This window comes from Lactuca sativa, chromosome 2 (assembly GCF_002870075.4).
Source record: "Lactuca sativa cultivar Salinas chromosome 2, Lsat_Salinas_v11, whole genome shotgun sequence".
In the NCBI taxonomy this organism is placed as follows: Eukaryota; Viridiplantae; Streptophyta; class Magnoliopsida; order Asterales; family Asteraceae; genus Lactuca; species Lactuca sativa.
The window spans coordinates 65,936,812-65,953,185 of record NC_056624.2 but is presented as its reverse complement, the minus strand read 5'-3'; the positions used below and the strand labels follow the sequence as shown (position 1 = coordinate 65,953,185).

The 16,374-nt window shown below is 36.0% G+C and overlaps 1 long non-coding RNA gene across 2 annotated transcripts; it reads left to right on the top strand.

Moving 5' to 3' along the window:
- Nucleotides 1-814: 814 nt before the first annotated feature.
- Nucleotides 815-6,032, top strand: LOC122196448 (uncharacterized). Of its 2 annotated transcripts, XR_008230180.1 has the most exons (11): nucleotides 815-1,226; nucleotides 1,574-1,647; nucleotides 1,917-2,069; nucleotides 2,147-2,512; nucleotides 2,852-3,271; nucleotides 3,351-4,176; nucleotides 4,778-4,902; nucleotides 5,001-5,323; nucleotides 5,417-5,499; nucleotides 5,621-5,680; nucleotides 5,827-6,032. It is a non-coding gene; the product is annotated as an uncharacterized LOC122196448 (long non-coding RNA). The 2 variants fall into 2 exon arrangements; XR_008230179.1 differs by having other exon boundaries at nucleotides 2,163-2,512; nucleotides 2,852-4,176; nucleotides 5,827-6,031.
- The last annotated feature ends 10,342 nt before the right edge of the window (nucleotides 6,033-16,374 follow it).

The window sequence follows — 16,374 nt, the reverse complement described above, 5'->3', positions numbered from 1 at the left end:
GGATGTCTACGGTTGATCTGTTTACGGCGAGTTTCCACGCCGTGTGTATCTTAGTAACAAAGGATACAACATAAGCTATTATATTATTACTTTTACAGTTTTATAAAAATAGTTAAACAGGGAAAAATCGTCACATTTTCAAGTGATGCGTACTTTCAAAATAGTCAGGTCTTAGTAAAAGACTACTTTCAAAACATTCGGGTCTTGGTAGAAGACTACTTTTATACTAGTAGGAAATATGGGATTTTCTAGAGTTTTCATACTTATACTAAATGTTTCATCAATCATTCACCAGTCTTTCATAACAACTAATCAAAGCAATGACATGAAATACTTATGAACTCACCAGCTTAAATGCTGACCTACACTTTCAAAATAACTTGTATTCTCAGGTTACAAATAGACAAGTGCCAATGCAAGGTTTAGAGAAGACAGAGCAGTCAAGACTCGTCTTTTATTTTTGATCCGTTATCATGTTGTCTTGTACGATGAAAGAAAACACTTGTAACTAAAATTATACTATTAATGAAATGGATGATGTTGTTGCTTGTTTACTACTTATACATTTGTTGTGATGCATACATGACGTCCTTCGCCCTAGAACGTTTCCGGCATTCTCGGTTTTGGGGTGTGAGATTGTGCGTGCCGTAAAAAATAATGTCAGTTTTGCAAAATTTAAAGGATAGAGGGCACGCATTTGTGCGTGCCCTAGAAATAGTGTCCAAAAAAAATTAAAAACACGGAAGGCACCTATCATAAAAAAGCGCGTCGTCTAAAACTGTCGCTTTATATTTTTTCTTTAGGAAAGCGCGTTCTCTTAGGGGGAAATGAAATACCAAAAAATTAAACAGCCCGCTGATGCATCTCCTTCTTCTTCTTCTAAAATCCTCTACCAAAAAGCCCTAATAATCCTTTAAGCAGTTCTCTCTCTCTCCCTCTAAAAAAAAGAAACGTATTGATCATCACCATTTCGCATCTAAATCACCTACCGCCTTCTCCTCCATCTATAATGGCCTCACCATGTTCTCCACCACCACCATTAACCCTAGCCATCACATATTCTCCCCAATTTAAACAAATGGCGCTCAATCAACTGAATTGCAAAGAATAAACACACACTTCACAAATGAGTTGCTCATTCTTAGGTGTTTTTCATGATCTAAAATCTTTTCCTTTTCCTCCGATTGATGGATTGACGTTCTGGTGCCCGACGGTAGTACTACCAGGTTATATACGCTACTATGTCTCCATTAATTCTCCTTCATTTCCTCTTAACTTTGTATTTTTATTTGTATATATTTATATTTATATAATTAAAAAAGAGGTCTTTGATTTCGTTGTGGTTTTTTTCCCCGATCCCTACGACAATTCGGTAATTCCTGCTTGTGTGTTTTGCTTTTTTATCTCATCAACTGCCAAAAATAGGGAATATTGCCTTACTCAATCCCTGCACAAACACACACAAAAACACAGAGAGTGTGATCAATATTCTGCACTTTAAATTGAAATTAATTTATCGATATATCCTTACTTTTCTTCTAGTTGATACATAAATGGCTTCAATTTCTTCTAGTCCTTGTATAGCAGAAGATATTTTTCAAGATTATAGCGGTCGTCATGGCGGGATAGTTCGTGCTTTAATTCATGGTAATTCAATTTGTAACCCTAACCCTAGTTTCAACCCCCAAAAACTTTCGATTTTCACTTGCTAGTTTCTAACCATATTTTTTCATTTATTTTTCTCAAATGTCGACGAATTCTATGGCATTTGTGATCCACTTTCCTTTTTGAATAGTTCGACACATCATTTTTTTTCTTAGTGGATTTTAAATTGCTTTAACACACACATACAAACAGATATAGAATCATTTTTTATTTATTTATGCTCACACTAATGTCATTGCAATGAATAACAGTGCACATTTGCTTCTATTCTTTGAGGTGGATTTTTCCAACTCAGTTGATAATTCCAGGGATATTTCTAAAGGTGTCAATTTGGCTATGTTGTTCCTGTAGTAATTGATGTTTCAGTGCAATGATACACTAAGTTAGTCCGATTGTACTCAACAGTAAGTTTACTTTACTGTTTACCCATGTTAATTTAGTTCCACTTCTAATGGGTTTCTAAATATTTTTCTCTAAAAAGATTCATAAAATGCCAGGTCATACTCACAAATGCAACAACAATGCCATTTGAATTCAGATTCGATATCCCATTTGGTGTATCTCCCAAGATTCTGGACCCTGTATGTCATCCTATTCGTTGTTGTGTGTCTGTGCATGACGTGTGTTGGCCTTCTGCTGGGACTGGGAGGGTAAACAAGGGATCAAATTTATATATTATCATGATGCTAATATTGCTGACAAGATAGAGAACCAGGATCAGTCAAATAAGAGGTGTATTCACCTGATTACATTAAGTAATCCTTTAATAGTGAAAAACTGTTTACCAGTTGAAGTATCTGTCATGATTGAGAGTAGTGGAGTTTCACATAGCATGGTGCTTTCAGAGGTTGGTATCTCTATCTTCCACATTTTCTTTATGTCCGTATAATTTATTTCATCATGAGTTATACTTTTTTAAAATCTGCAGGTTGAAACTTCTTTTTATCATATTGATTCTTCTCATGATCTTTCGTTAACTTTTGATATACGCTGGTTTAGAGCTTCTGTGCTCAAGTTCTCACGTGCATAAAAGTTCATTGAAATTGCTAAATTTAGTAGAACAAAGTTTTCTTCTTCAAAATCCATTAACTTCAATGCTGACATTTCTATAAGTTTTTTCCTCGTCTTCCTCTCTTTCTCTCTCTCATACACACACACTCACAAAAGCTGGTGTGTTTTTGTGTAGGTCCATTATATGTGACAATGGAAAAGGTGATGGATGCATTCTCTGGGGCTCGTGAAATCTGCATATTTGTTCTGACCCTAATATTGCTTCGAGTGAGATCATGGTCAGAGTTAGCCGATCCCACTCTGAATCTGATGTGGCAAGTACCTCAAACTATATGTGGTCTAGTCAATTCTTCCTTGTCCAACCAACTGGTTCAACTACAGTCCTTGACGCCCGATCATCAACTAATTCCTCATCTATAATATCTGTTGCATCTAGTGCTATTTGTGGAAGAACAAGGATTATCAATTTTCAGCCTTGATATCTTATTAGTAATGCATGCAGTAAGGACTTTTGTTTTAGGCAGAAAGGGTCTGACTTTATATACCATTTGAAGGTGGGACAACACTCCCATATTCATTGGACAGACATAACAAGGTACAGTGTTTGTAACTTTTTCTTACCACAGTTCATTCACATGCTTATATAATAATAAGTAGTAGTTACATGAAACAAGGAATCACTGGTATCTACTCGTTTTGATGAGCCTGGATGGCAGTGGTCAGGGTGTTTCTTTCCAGAACATTTAGGTGATACACAAGTGAAAATTCGAAACTATGTTACTGGTGATATAAGTGTTAAAATAGTTCAGAGTTGATTTGGTCTACGCACGTTTTTATTTGTTTCCTTAGCTGTTAGTAGAAGTGAATAAGTCAAGGCCATGTGGCTTAGTGCCCCTGGTTTTAAGCTAGAATCAGTTGCTATTTTCTTGTTAAGTTTTGATTTAAATATTCAGCCAGTGTACGAGGTGATTGTATCCCTCATTTCTTTTCCCAGTTTATGAATAAGTAAAGTGTAGCTTTTCTGCCCGTGTGCATTGCTTTCTTGTCCCATTTTCTTTATCTTTTACCCACTGTGATACTCAATATCTTGTCCCATGTTGTCTTATTTTCTGCGAAAAGTCACTAATACCCCTGTCAAGGCCAACAGTAAGTATGGTTCGTGTAGAGGTTCAAAATGCTGACGATGCAATCAGAGATGACAAGATTGTTGGGAATCCACATAGAGATTCTGGGACCAATTTGATTCTTTAATCTGATGATGATACGGGATTTACGCCTTATAGGATTGATAATTTCTCAAATGAGGTTTCTTACTTCCTGCATATTCTTGATTTCTTAATTTCCCTGTGTTTTGATTAATGATTCAATTTTGTTGACATGTTGCAGAGACTACATATTTATCAACAGAAATGTGAAGCTTTTGAGACTGTTATACATTCCTACACACCTTGCCCTTATGCATGGGATGAACCTTCTTACCCACATCGTCTAACTGTTGAGGTATGCATTCCATTTACCAATCATATGTTGTAATTATTGATATATATATATATATATATATATATATATATATTTATATATATATATATATATATATATATATATATATATATATATATAATTTATTTTTGAAAAATTATTACCACCAGTAGCACTTCTTTTCTTTTTAGGTTGCTGTTGTTGCCTGTTACAAGTTTTAATTTCTAATTTCAATTATTCAATTGATTTAGATGTAGGCAACAACGAAAAAATTTGTATATCAATTAAATGTTGAGGGTGTTCATGGAAAAATTATTATAGATATTTGTACTTTAAATTTTCTGTACTTATTTATCTGTTTTTACTGCCTCCTCATAGTGGGAACCATCAATGATTAGCTTGCTCCACGTGATTCTGAGTGGATGGTTCATGTTCATTGCTTCTTATGTATTTCTATTAGTCTAATTACTTTCCGCTTATATCCTAAAGATGCCTACCCATTATCATGTTTCTATATGATTGAGATTGGGTTATGAGTAGATTGTTGTATTTCAGATGCAAACATTCCTATTTATCACCTTATTCCTTTTGTAAGTGCTACATTTTTTTCCATATCATATAGGTTCTCAGCATCATTGATTCTAGTTATCATCTCTTTGATGATATAAAAATCCCATGGGTTTCATAAGGAGTGTTGGAGTTGGCATCAAAGATTTCCTCTCAGTTCCAGCCAGAAGCTTTATGAAGGTAATATCATCACATCACATTTATAACATGTTGCTACTTTTTCAGCATTTGAAACATAAGTATTATTAAGAAATAAGTACTACTTTTGGCTTTTGCAGAGTCCAGCAGGACTCATCACAGGCATGACACATGGAATCACTAGTCTTCTTAGTAATACAGCAAGACTCAGAGGAAGTTGCTTGCAAATGTGGAGACTCAAATCGAGCAAATCAAAAATAATATTGATATGAAAAGAGATGAAATGAGAACAAAACTTTTTGATCATTTAAGCCCAGATGAAAATACTCTCGTTTCGTGTTTTTCTATAAAAATTTGTTTTTCTAGTAGTGGGAGAGTTCCTTCATGGAGGTGCAGTTCTTGATTGCTGCTTTCACGATGACACCTCTGGTTTTAGTGCTAGTGCAGATAACACTGTCACAAGGTATGACTAAATGATATACATATACTTTCTTGGATTATTTACTTATTTTTTTCTTGAGTAAGTTTCAAGCTACATTCCTTTTACATCTCTCAGGCTTGTTTTTTACAACGAAAGGGAGGATCTTTTGGGACACCATGATGCCCCTGTTTGCTGTATCGAGTACTCTTATGCAACAGGTTAGTGTCATTCATTTCCTCATTTGTTTTCATTTTGTTAATATCATCATGCATTCATACTTTCATTTCCTTCTATTACATCGTTGTGTTTTCAATTCTTTTTCTTGTTGGTGGTTTTTAGGGCAAGTGATTACAGGGAGTTGGGACAAAACTTTGAAGTGTTGGGACCCACGTGGTAGAGGTGCACAGGAGGACATTGTTCCAAGACCACTAAATATGAACATTTAACATTTAGCATATATATATATATATATATATATATATATATATATATATATATATATATATATATATATATAAACATTAAATATTTGTTGTTTTTTCAAGTTTTTGGCAGATATACAAGTTGATGACGAGAACATTGTTCCAAGATCTTCAGTGATTTATGATGATGTCCCTTAATAGCAATGTAGTATTATGTTATATAGTTAGGGATGATTATTTGTATTTGACATGTTAGTGCAATGAATTATCTTTCTTATTTATAGTATTTTATTTTGTATTTTGTATGACATTAACTCTTGTGCAATGGATTGCATTTTTTGTATATGGTATTTTATTTTCTATTATGAGACATGAAATGGAAATTTAATTTGAAAATTAGTAAATCTAAAAATCATTTTTTAAAAATAAAAAAATAAAAATTACGATACGCAAAAATGTGTGTCATCTTCATTTATGACATGGCCTTTCTTGACACTGGCTTTAATGATACGCGTTGCATGTCATAAATGCGCGTCGTCTCTTTTTATGACATGGCCTTCCATGACGCGCATTTGCGCGTCATCTGAGTGTTTTACGACGCACAATGAGCGTCGTAAAAGGCTGTTTTTGTAGTAGTGCAAGCGACCAATCCTCGGCGAACTTTGGATTGTCCTTTGATAGTTGTCTAATTTTCTTAGTCAAAACCGATTCTTGTCCTTTTTTTCCTCTTAATGCAGTAGACATTTGGAAAATTTTAGAATGATTAAATATTATACCATTTGCAATCGATCGTATACCCAAAGCGTATGGGACACGATGCATAATGTCTTACATGAAGATTTAATACTTTATCAATCTTCTTACATGAAGAATTAATACTTTGTCAATCTTCTGCCATAATATTTTATGTGCTACGTTCTTATAATTCGAATTATGAAGAGGAATGCCGTAATCATAATCGAAATTTAAGAACACACTATGTATCCTTGACTAAAAATATTAATATTCAAAAACCTAAAACTTTAGATTTGAAACGAAGCATAATATTCTCTCCCTAATTATAGCAAAACAACTTTTCAACCATTGCGACTTTGCAAAGTATAACTCTTGTTTTCTACAATTAATATTGCTAACTTGCAATACTTGCCTTAATAATCATGCAATCATAACATTTATGCTCCCACTATCACGATGATTATTACAAACATAACACTTATGCACCCACTAACTTTGACATGTATTTGGAACCAGCATAACTTTCAGAAAAACAATGCCTATTGAATTTCTTTAAGTTCATATTTCTAATACCCAATGCTTTGATAATCTTTTATCAAAGCTTCTTTATACATCTTTGCCTTAGATAGCTCATATGTGTGTCTAAACAATTTAGACTAATTGCCAAATCTCACAATTCGAATCATGTAAAGGGATACCATAAACATAATCGAATTCGAGAATACAATTTCACAATCACTATCTTCTTAAAATCTTCCTTAGTGAAAGCATTTCCTCACAGTCATTTAAATGAAGGAGGAAATCTTATGTCACTTCAATTTTAATGGTGTATGTGTTCCTATCCATGTGAATTTGTTAAAACCAATGTTTATGACAAATTCAAACTCATATGGACCGAGCCTTCTCAATCTTGATTTCTTGCCTTATGGTAACACGGCTGCCCACCATGTCTTCCAAGTACTTAAGCAGTTCACCCTTTCCTATCAATCTACTTTTCATTGATCAAGGTGCTTGCCTTTTATGCATTCAAATGAGAACTTTATAGGACTCACATACATAATTATCTCAATTGGAACGGCATAGAAACAAGATAGTGTCAACACGATATGTTGTAAACCTCTACTCGTGTGCTAGTGATGATCGATAAGGTTTATTCTTGATTTGTTCTTGAAACCTTTCAGGACCATTAAGACTCCCACTGACTCCTTGACATATAAGATTCTCTTGTCAATAAACATTTCTTGACAAACAAATATTCAAGAGTTAGTGTAGCCTTTATCAAGACAAAACATTTCATAAAATTGGTCCTAGTTGGTCTTTGTCTTATCCAAGACATCACAACTTTCCAATTTCAAATGTGCGAGAATAGGAAAGCCTTTTTCCAAATTCTACATTTCATGAATGTTATAAACCTTCTTAAGACTTGTCACTCAATATTACAATCTTAACTCTAAGACTTGTTTTGGAATGAAGTATGATTGACTTCTTGATTTAACCATTTCTTCAATTCTTGATTCCTCTTCTTATACATACACTAGTACTAAGACTTATTTAGAGGATCAATTGAAATATGGTTCTTAATCATTAATACATATCATATAGTATAAAAGGTACTCTCCCTTCTTCTTAGAATAGAGAAACTTTTATCTTTCTGCCTACTTGATTCTTTTATTCCTTCTGCTATTGATTTAAACCTTTTTCAATCAATTTAGAATTACACTTAATCTTATAATCATAATCATATTTACTAATCCTTTAGTAAATCATGATGAATATCTTTGTTACTCTTGTGGTGGACTTGATCAACACACAACTTTGTTTATTCGATCTCCTAGTCCTTCACTTGACACTTTGTCAACGAATTAGTCTAATTTCCAGATATGAAATTTCTCATTCATCGTGCAACCAAGTTGCATGATTCCAAGTTTCTGTCCAATTGAAACTTGGGCGATGAGAAACTCTCCTTATTTGGTAAATTCTTGACATTTCCACTATTAACATAATTAAGAATCTTATCCATTCGTTGTAGAAATATGCAAACATCAATTTTTCATAACGATTTCATTGCAAGGAAGTAAATAAATAAATAAATAAGTCAAATCAAAATTTTATTTTATTCATAAAAGTAGCGGAAAACATTTGTCCTTACAATGCAAAATCAACTGAAAAACTATGTAGTCAAATATTCCTAACAATTCTATCATAACTTTCTAAGCTCAAAATCTAATCTTCAAGTCCATGCAATCGAGATCCATTTCGTTGTGATTAGACTCATCTTGCTTTTCCATCAAGCTTCTTCTCTTTTCACGGATCCTGCAAAACATTCAAATGTAATCTCATCACATTATGTATTAAGAATCAACGAATAGGAACTTAATGGAGTTAGATAGTGGATTTTACCTGAAGCACAACCATACTCTTTGACTCTCCCATCTTCTAGACTCTTCAGGCTCTTAGGGCAGACTTGTATCCAATGCCCTTTCTCTTGGTAGAAAACGCAGGTCGGTTCTCCTAGAACGTCCTCGGAAGCATGGTTGGTTGGCTTTCCCAACAAATACGCTCCATTGCTTTGCCAAATCATTTCTGATTCAGCAGCAATGAGCATGTAAGTTAGGTCAATAAGGTTTTCGTCATGATCCATCATATAATACTTTCTTTTGAACTCATTATATGATTCAGGAAGTGACTACAGAACCCAGTTCACAGCCAACTTATCAGGGAATGACACACCCAACATTATCAACCTATCGATGTGTGATTTCATTCCTAGAACGTGGGCACACATGGGTTTACCATCTTCATGTTTCATTTCCAATAGGGCTTTAGTGACATTGAACCATTCAATTCTTCGATCTTGTGGGTTAAGGAGAATAATTAGAGGAGGTGGAGGAAGTGAAGCATGATTTCTTGTTCCTCGATCGAATCGTGGAATATCATCTTCATGTGAAATGCTTGTTCCACGGGATTTGGGAAGACCATAGTTGTCATACATTGACATCTACAAAACGGAAGAAAAAATAAAATTCAAGTTAGTTGATAGATTGAGTCCTTAATAAATCACCCAAATGAGATATTAAGGCTAGGACCTAACACAATACGCTACAACCTAGAAAAGGGATGCCATAATCTATTTGCAGAATATTTGAAGGTAAGTGAATGACGATTCACTAATTTCCACCATGAAAAACGAAAAAGAAATTTAAGTTTTAAATCTATGAAAAACTCCTAGATACTTTGAGATTCATTGAACTTTTCAATGGCATGTTTAAATCTCGATATGCCACTCTAGTTTGTGACTGGGATGCCGAGGATCACAAAGCGGGTGTGAATAACCATGCAAACTTACATGGTGCCCCCACATGATACAGTCACATATTCGATGTGCCGGTAAACCACACACGCTCCACCGAACTATGACAAACATTGAGTCACCCTTTGATACCTTTGCGTAGAACCATTTAGTGTGCCGGTAAACCACACACACTCAACTAACGTCTTCGCAAGGGCACAAAGTGTAATTTCATGGAATTGCATAAATTCACTTTTGCCTAAAGTAACTAAGATTGGGAATTTGTAAAACATTTAGTTACTTTTGTACTTCATTACACTTATAATGGAATGTTCTGTCCTATCCTACCCGTTCGGCTAACGACCCTCCACTAGTCAAGAGTGCGGTGGGTAATAGTGGATACCCATTCAATCACCATTTTATAGGCAATTTCCTTAAACACCCCTTACAGACTAGCTTCGTGAATGAGGCCTACTAACGGTAAGACTGACTTTTACTCATACATATATATAATGTTAGACTTTTAATGTTATATATAGTATAGGGTGTATTTCACACTTTTAAAATACTAGGTGGTAAAATTTAACAATTATACTTTTAATTCAATTAAATTGTAAACTAAAACTTTATGGATTTATTAAAGCTCTTTTAATTATACACCTTAATTAATTAATAAAACCATAAGGGTGTGATATGAACTTTTCAAAACAATACTAGGGTTTTATATTTTTAACATTCCTAAATTAAACTTTTAATCAGCTTTTAAATTCCAAAACTTGAGGGCAAGTTTTGAAACATTTCAAAACATTAGGGTTCAAAATTTAAATATACATCAAAATTAAACTTTTAATCAAAATTTAAATTCCAGAACTTGAGGGCAAGTTTTGAAACCTTTTCAAAACATTAGGGTTTCAACTATTTAAATTTCAAAACAAAAACTTTTGAGTTCAAATTTAAACTATAAAACCTAACGGGAAAATTGAAACTTTTCATAACACAAGGATCAAATAACAAATAATATAAATTAAACAATTAATTTTATCATTATCTATATTTGTCCTAATTTCAATTTTTTGCAAAATAAGTTACCCAATTAATACAAATAATCAACTATAATCACATAAGGAAGTTACTATCTAATCAATTGGTAATTATCTTTTGTTTAATCAAGGATATACTCATAAATATGTATAAAATCGGATTTTAATGACCTAAAATAGATAAGGAAAGTATCCATGAGAAAAACAACAAGAAATCCCGAAATCCCCTCTTTCTGATGCTCGAACTCGCCAAGTACCCCTATGGACTCGCCGAGTAGGGCCCTACTCGCCGAGTGCACAATGGGACTCACCGAGTTCATCAGGCAGACTCACCAAAATCGAATTTTTCAAGCATGAACAAGTTAACAAGGCATCAATACAATAGAAACCAATCAAGGCTCTGATACCACTGATGGGTTTTGGCCATAAGAACATCCTATGTGCTCATACAAACCCTAATGCTTGGATCTAGGTTTCTCTATTGTACATGCAATTCATCCAAGACTATAAACCCTAGATATAGCATATGATAATCAATATAACATATAAATTAGGGTTTAGATCATACCTTGATTGTTATGTAGCAATAACAATCTCAAATCCTTCTTGTATTGACTTTAGAAAGCTTAGAGTCACAAATGTCACTCCTCTAATGGTTCACAAACACCAAAAGCAAGAGGATGAAGAGGAGAAGAGAAGGAGGCTGCCCAAAACGTGTGGAAACCCTAGAAGGAAGCTTAGTCACGTTTTTGGGGCATAAGGGTTCTTTAAATAGTGAGGCTATTAGGTTTATCTAACAAGGAAACCCTAATTTGGATGCTTAAGCCCTAAGCAACCCATGGGCTCCTTCCTTAAAGGCTTTGGATGATTTCTAATGGGTTTCCCCATAGAATTCGTCCACCCCTTTAATATGGAGTCCATTAGCTCAATATTCAACTATCATACAATTGACAGTTCTAGTCCCTTTACTTTAATTAATGTCTTTTAGTCACAAACTTAATTCTTATTAATTCTTGATTAATATTAATTAAACAATATGATTTCTCCTTTAATATATTATTCTCATAATATATTAATAAATCATATTTAATCATTTCTCTACATTATTCATCCTATCAAGTTGCTTTGGTGAAGGCAACCCAAAAGGACCATGCACCATCGGGTGAAGTACATACCAAAATAGTTATGGACTTAGACACTAATCCAACAGTTTCATGAATAGCTGTCTCTGCTCCGGGCCAATTCAGTCCTTAGAGATTTTCTGAAATGTTGGACTATCTCGGGAGGTCGTTCTACTATTTCTGTGTGAGATAGTATTCTTGGAACACCTAGTAGCCCAATGAATCTCTAAGACATGCCCTATTCACTAAGGCGTCGGTTTATTTCAGTTGCAGAAAGCGTGTGCTCTTGTATAACCCATCGACTAACACCTAGACTGGTGTCAAGTCTATAATCTCTTCAGGATCGGGGTTATAAGGCTGGATGCAACATACCATTTTACTTTATTCAAGTATTTCTTGGTTGCGAGGGTTATCATGTGGTTCTTGGCATTTTAGTGTCTACTTCGGAGAATGCAGTCTTTCGTCTATAGGGCGACGGTGACTATTCTTACATGAGGAGGCGGTGTGTCCCAGACACTACTTGTCGGTAACGCGGTGGACGAAGTGCCTGAGTAGTGCGAGCATCTTCTACAACTACTCTTCCGGTGGTTCTGAGCTTCCTTCATTTAGATTAGGTCTAGAAGTATAGGGTTCCGTCACTTGGAACTTCTAGTCTCCTCATCCACTCTTCTCAGAGTTTAACTTATCGCAGCTTCCAGGTTTTCGGGGTATCCGCTGAGATGCTTAAGTTGTGGGATTAAGTGTGAATGGATGATCGCAGTCAATGTCCTTGACTCTTACGATTTAGATTTCTTCGCCAAATAAGGGTGTTAGCCACTATATTGGCTTAACCGGGATGAAAACAAATTTCGGAGTGGTGGTCATTATAGTAGCTCAACCTGCAGTGGTTCTCTTGACTCTAGTTCCTATTCTTTGGGATATGATGAAGGGTTTTACCATGAGGTTCGTGGTAGAGCTCATACTTGGCTTAAACACTAAAACTTGGTGTATGCAAGCCGTATATAATTGAGGTCGACAGGATGTTCAGTTGTGCGACTCCACCCCAGACCCACAACCCAACGAGGAACAGGGAGTAGGGAGGAAGCACACATCTTAAATCTTATTGATCTTAATTATATACCACCCTTATGCATATACTCAGTAGTAGTATGTTAATCCCATGAGTTCTTTCTCTTGATTCACGAACCAGGTTGTGTGGTGCTGAGGGTCTTTCTAGGGGATCTACGGAGTAGGTTTTAGGTGGTTATCATCTTCTGGTATGCCTGCAGTGTCTTTCGCTTCAGGTTCTATGTGTCTAAGGAAGGGTTGGTTAACAGCGCGCGATACCCTACTCAGGGGTATTTTGGAAGGTTTTAGATAAAAGAGACGACTGGCGGATCGCATTAGGTTTTATTATTAGGTTCAAAAGAACCTTTATTTGCCGAAATGGCTATGGTGAAAGTTCTTTTTACACAACACTAGGAATTTACACATGGTTGCACTAAGTCAAACCATGATTGATAGAGGCGTCGAAGTTGGCACACATCAACATGACATAGAATGAGGGTCGATAGGGTCATGTGCTAAAAGGGCACACAAGTTCTTGACATCTCGGGTTTCGTCCATGGTATGACTATTGCAGATACTTGGACCGATAGAGTCGACGCGGAACTATAAAGGGTCCTGAGTGTTTCGGAATAATGTACTTCTCCTGTATGGATTCTCATGAGGCCTCTCTATAGTCGCCCAGTATACACTAGTCATGTATAATTAAGACGGGAAGGACTGTTGACTGAGCGACTCCTCCCTAAATCCACAACCAAATGAGGAACAGGAAATAAGGCAACATCGCTCACTCGAGGTCTATCCATCTTAATTATACATGGCCTTAACATATATACCGAGCCATTATAGCTTTACCTGATGAGATTTTGAATTCTTACAACGGTGCTGCGACTTTCACCTTAATGAGAGAGTAATTATATTTAGAATTAATCTTTTAATATTTTCGGTTAGTTATCTGAGATTGTGAGACATACCAAAATCTACTGGGTTCCTTGATGCGTCTTCCTAGGCATTAGAGTTAGACCCCTCCTGTGCCTTTGTTGTTTCTTTCAGTTGGGCAGTCTCGCTTTAGGTGCCCAATCTCACCACATAGATGGCATACTGGATTGGTCGCCACATTGGTGGTTGATCTAATAAACTCAACCGGGGTTCTGTAGACACGAGCTATATACCCCTTCATGTTGCACCTAACACAAAGGAGTTCTCGACAGATACCATGATGATGGTAGCTACACTTGTTGCAAAGGAGAAGGTCCCCTAGATATGGTCTTCTTGGAGTTAGGGCGGAAGCGGTGACAGGGGTATTGACTGTCTCAGCTCGTTGCCCTTTGGAAGGTCCATGAGCGGAGGTACTTCCCTCCTCATTCTTGAACTTTCTCTTCAGCGGATTTGGTTGAGGTTCTTGGGTGGTTGGGTACGTAGGTGTTGGTTGCTGCTATCCATTGCTTTGATCGGGGATCCCGATAGGGCTCCTGCTAACATTGGCTTGTTAGCATTAAGATGAGCCATGACAGCTGCTACGGCTGCTGAGAATGCAGCTTGGACCGTAGCTTCATCGAATAGGAGAGTCCGTTTCTTGCCAGCGGATTGGTCACGTTTCTTCGAAGGCATGGTTTTTCCCTACCTGGAAAAGGAACACAAGCTGATGAGAGACGATGGTTAACTCTGGACGTATCTATTCTGACTGTATTAGGCATAAATTTTTCCCGCGCCTCGGATATTGGTTGTCTGTGTGTCGACCTACATCCCTATGATGGAGTCCGGGTATTCAAGGTAGGAGTAAGAGTATCGGAAAGCCATAAGATGGGAATCGTTCCTACTAGGTTATATTTATGCTGGAAAGGTTCACTCTCCGGCTTTGGAAAGATTTGAGGGAAGCTCGGAACGAAATCACAGAAGAAAAGGCTCATGAAGGCTTATGGCTAAACATTCTCAATCGAGGTTTTGAGATCCGATCTAACCGTATTACTTGCGACGGGAAAAGACGATTTACCTAACACATAGTGTGAGTAGTGTAATCACTAACTCACTAAATTGTATTATTTTATGGGTATATTAGTGTGACGAATACGAGGAAAAGACACTTCTCGGGTTCCATGTATTGGCTCCCTCTGTCTACCTCTTATCCTTGACTGGGATCGGCGTTGGTTTTCTTCGGGTAGTTACCTAGGGTTCTCTTCTCATGAAGACATATTGAATTTATACTCTGTCTTACTTCCGATCTTGACTCTAGGTGTCAGCGCTGTCTTACTTCTGATCCTGCCCCTGAGTGTCATCGCTTCATGATGGATGACTGGAAATCTTGGAAGTTCAGGCGGATTTCCCACCGGTGTCCCTAAAAGGTATAGGCACTTGGTGGTTTCAATAGTCTCATCCCAGTTCATTTATTTCCGAACTAGAAATCTTCTCAATGAACTTCTTCTGGGTCTGAAACAACTCTTCTGTCGAACACTGAAGTGGATAAGGATTTCTACAGGGTTCGTGCGAGAATGGAAATGTCTAAAGAATCCTAAGAGATTATTAAAACATTTCACTGGATAATCCATATCGAGTCCTGCTACAATTACATAGGGTACACAAATTATATATAGCTTAGATCCGGTAGGCATTTGAATATGTGATACTACTCTATATCCACATCCCAACGAGGAAAAGGAAGTAGAGCGAAACCACACATTCTTAGTCTATGGGATCCTTATTATATATAACCTTGGGAGTACACCCTCGGTAATCGTAGGTATATCAATAAGGATCTTTTTAGTTCTTCACACAAGGTTATCAATGGATCATAAAATACCCATATGGTATTTTAATTTCTTGTTTTATTCTTAACTTCTAAATATGATTATGGGATTAATGTGAGTCTTTTAGTATTCCAAAATACTCCCATAGTATTTTAAACTTTATGTTTGGCTCTAGCATTCCTATTTGGTAAGTTTCAGACATGTTGCAACACCACCATCACTCCCAAGCACATGCTCATCGCATCTCGAATAAATGTAGTTGATCAGGTTACATTTATTCCAGCTTACGATTACATAACTGCCCAGGTTTGACGGTAATGCTCAACATCCGAAGACTTTTATTTGTTCTTCTTGTGATACTTTTGTTTGAGTGTTTAGATTCTAGGTGTTCTTATAGTTTTGTAAAATATGGTTATATTTTAAAGTATAATTCTTTGTCACATTGTTTTATCCCTATGTATTTATAGGCTGTATATCTTTTATGAATTAATACCCAGAATCTAACCACATTAATTTGTTTGGGTCATCAATTCAGGCTCATAATAAATAGGTTGCGGACTTCTAGATGATGGTATTTGCAGCCGAAAGAACATTCTTGTTGACCTTAGTTTAAGGAGATAATACAATCAACCAAAATTTTGAGCTCAATATGTCACACACCGAAACCAAAGGCGGAAACGTTTCGGGGTGGAGGACAT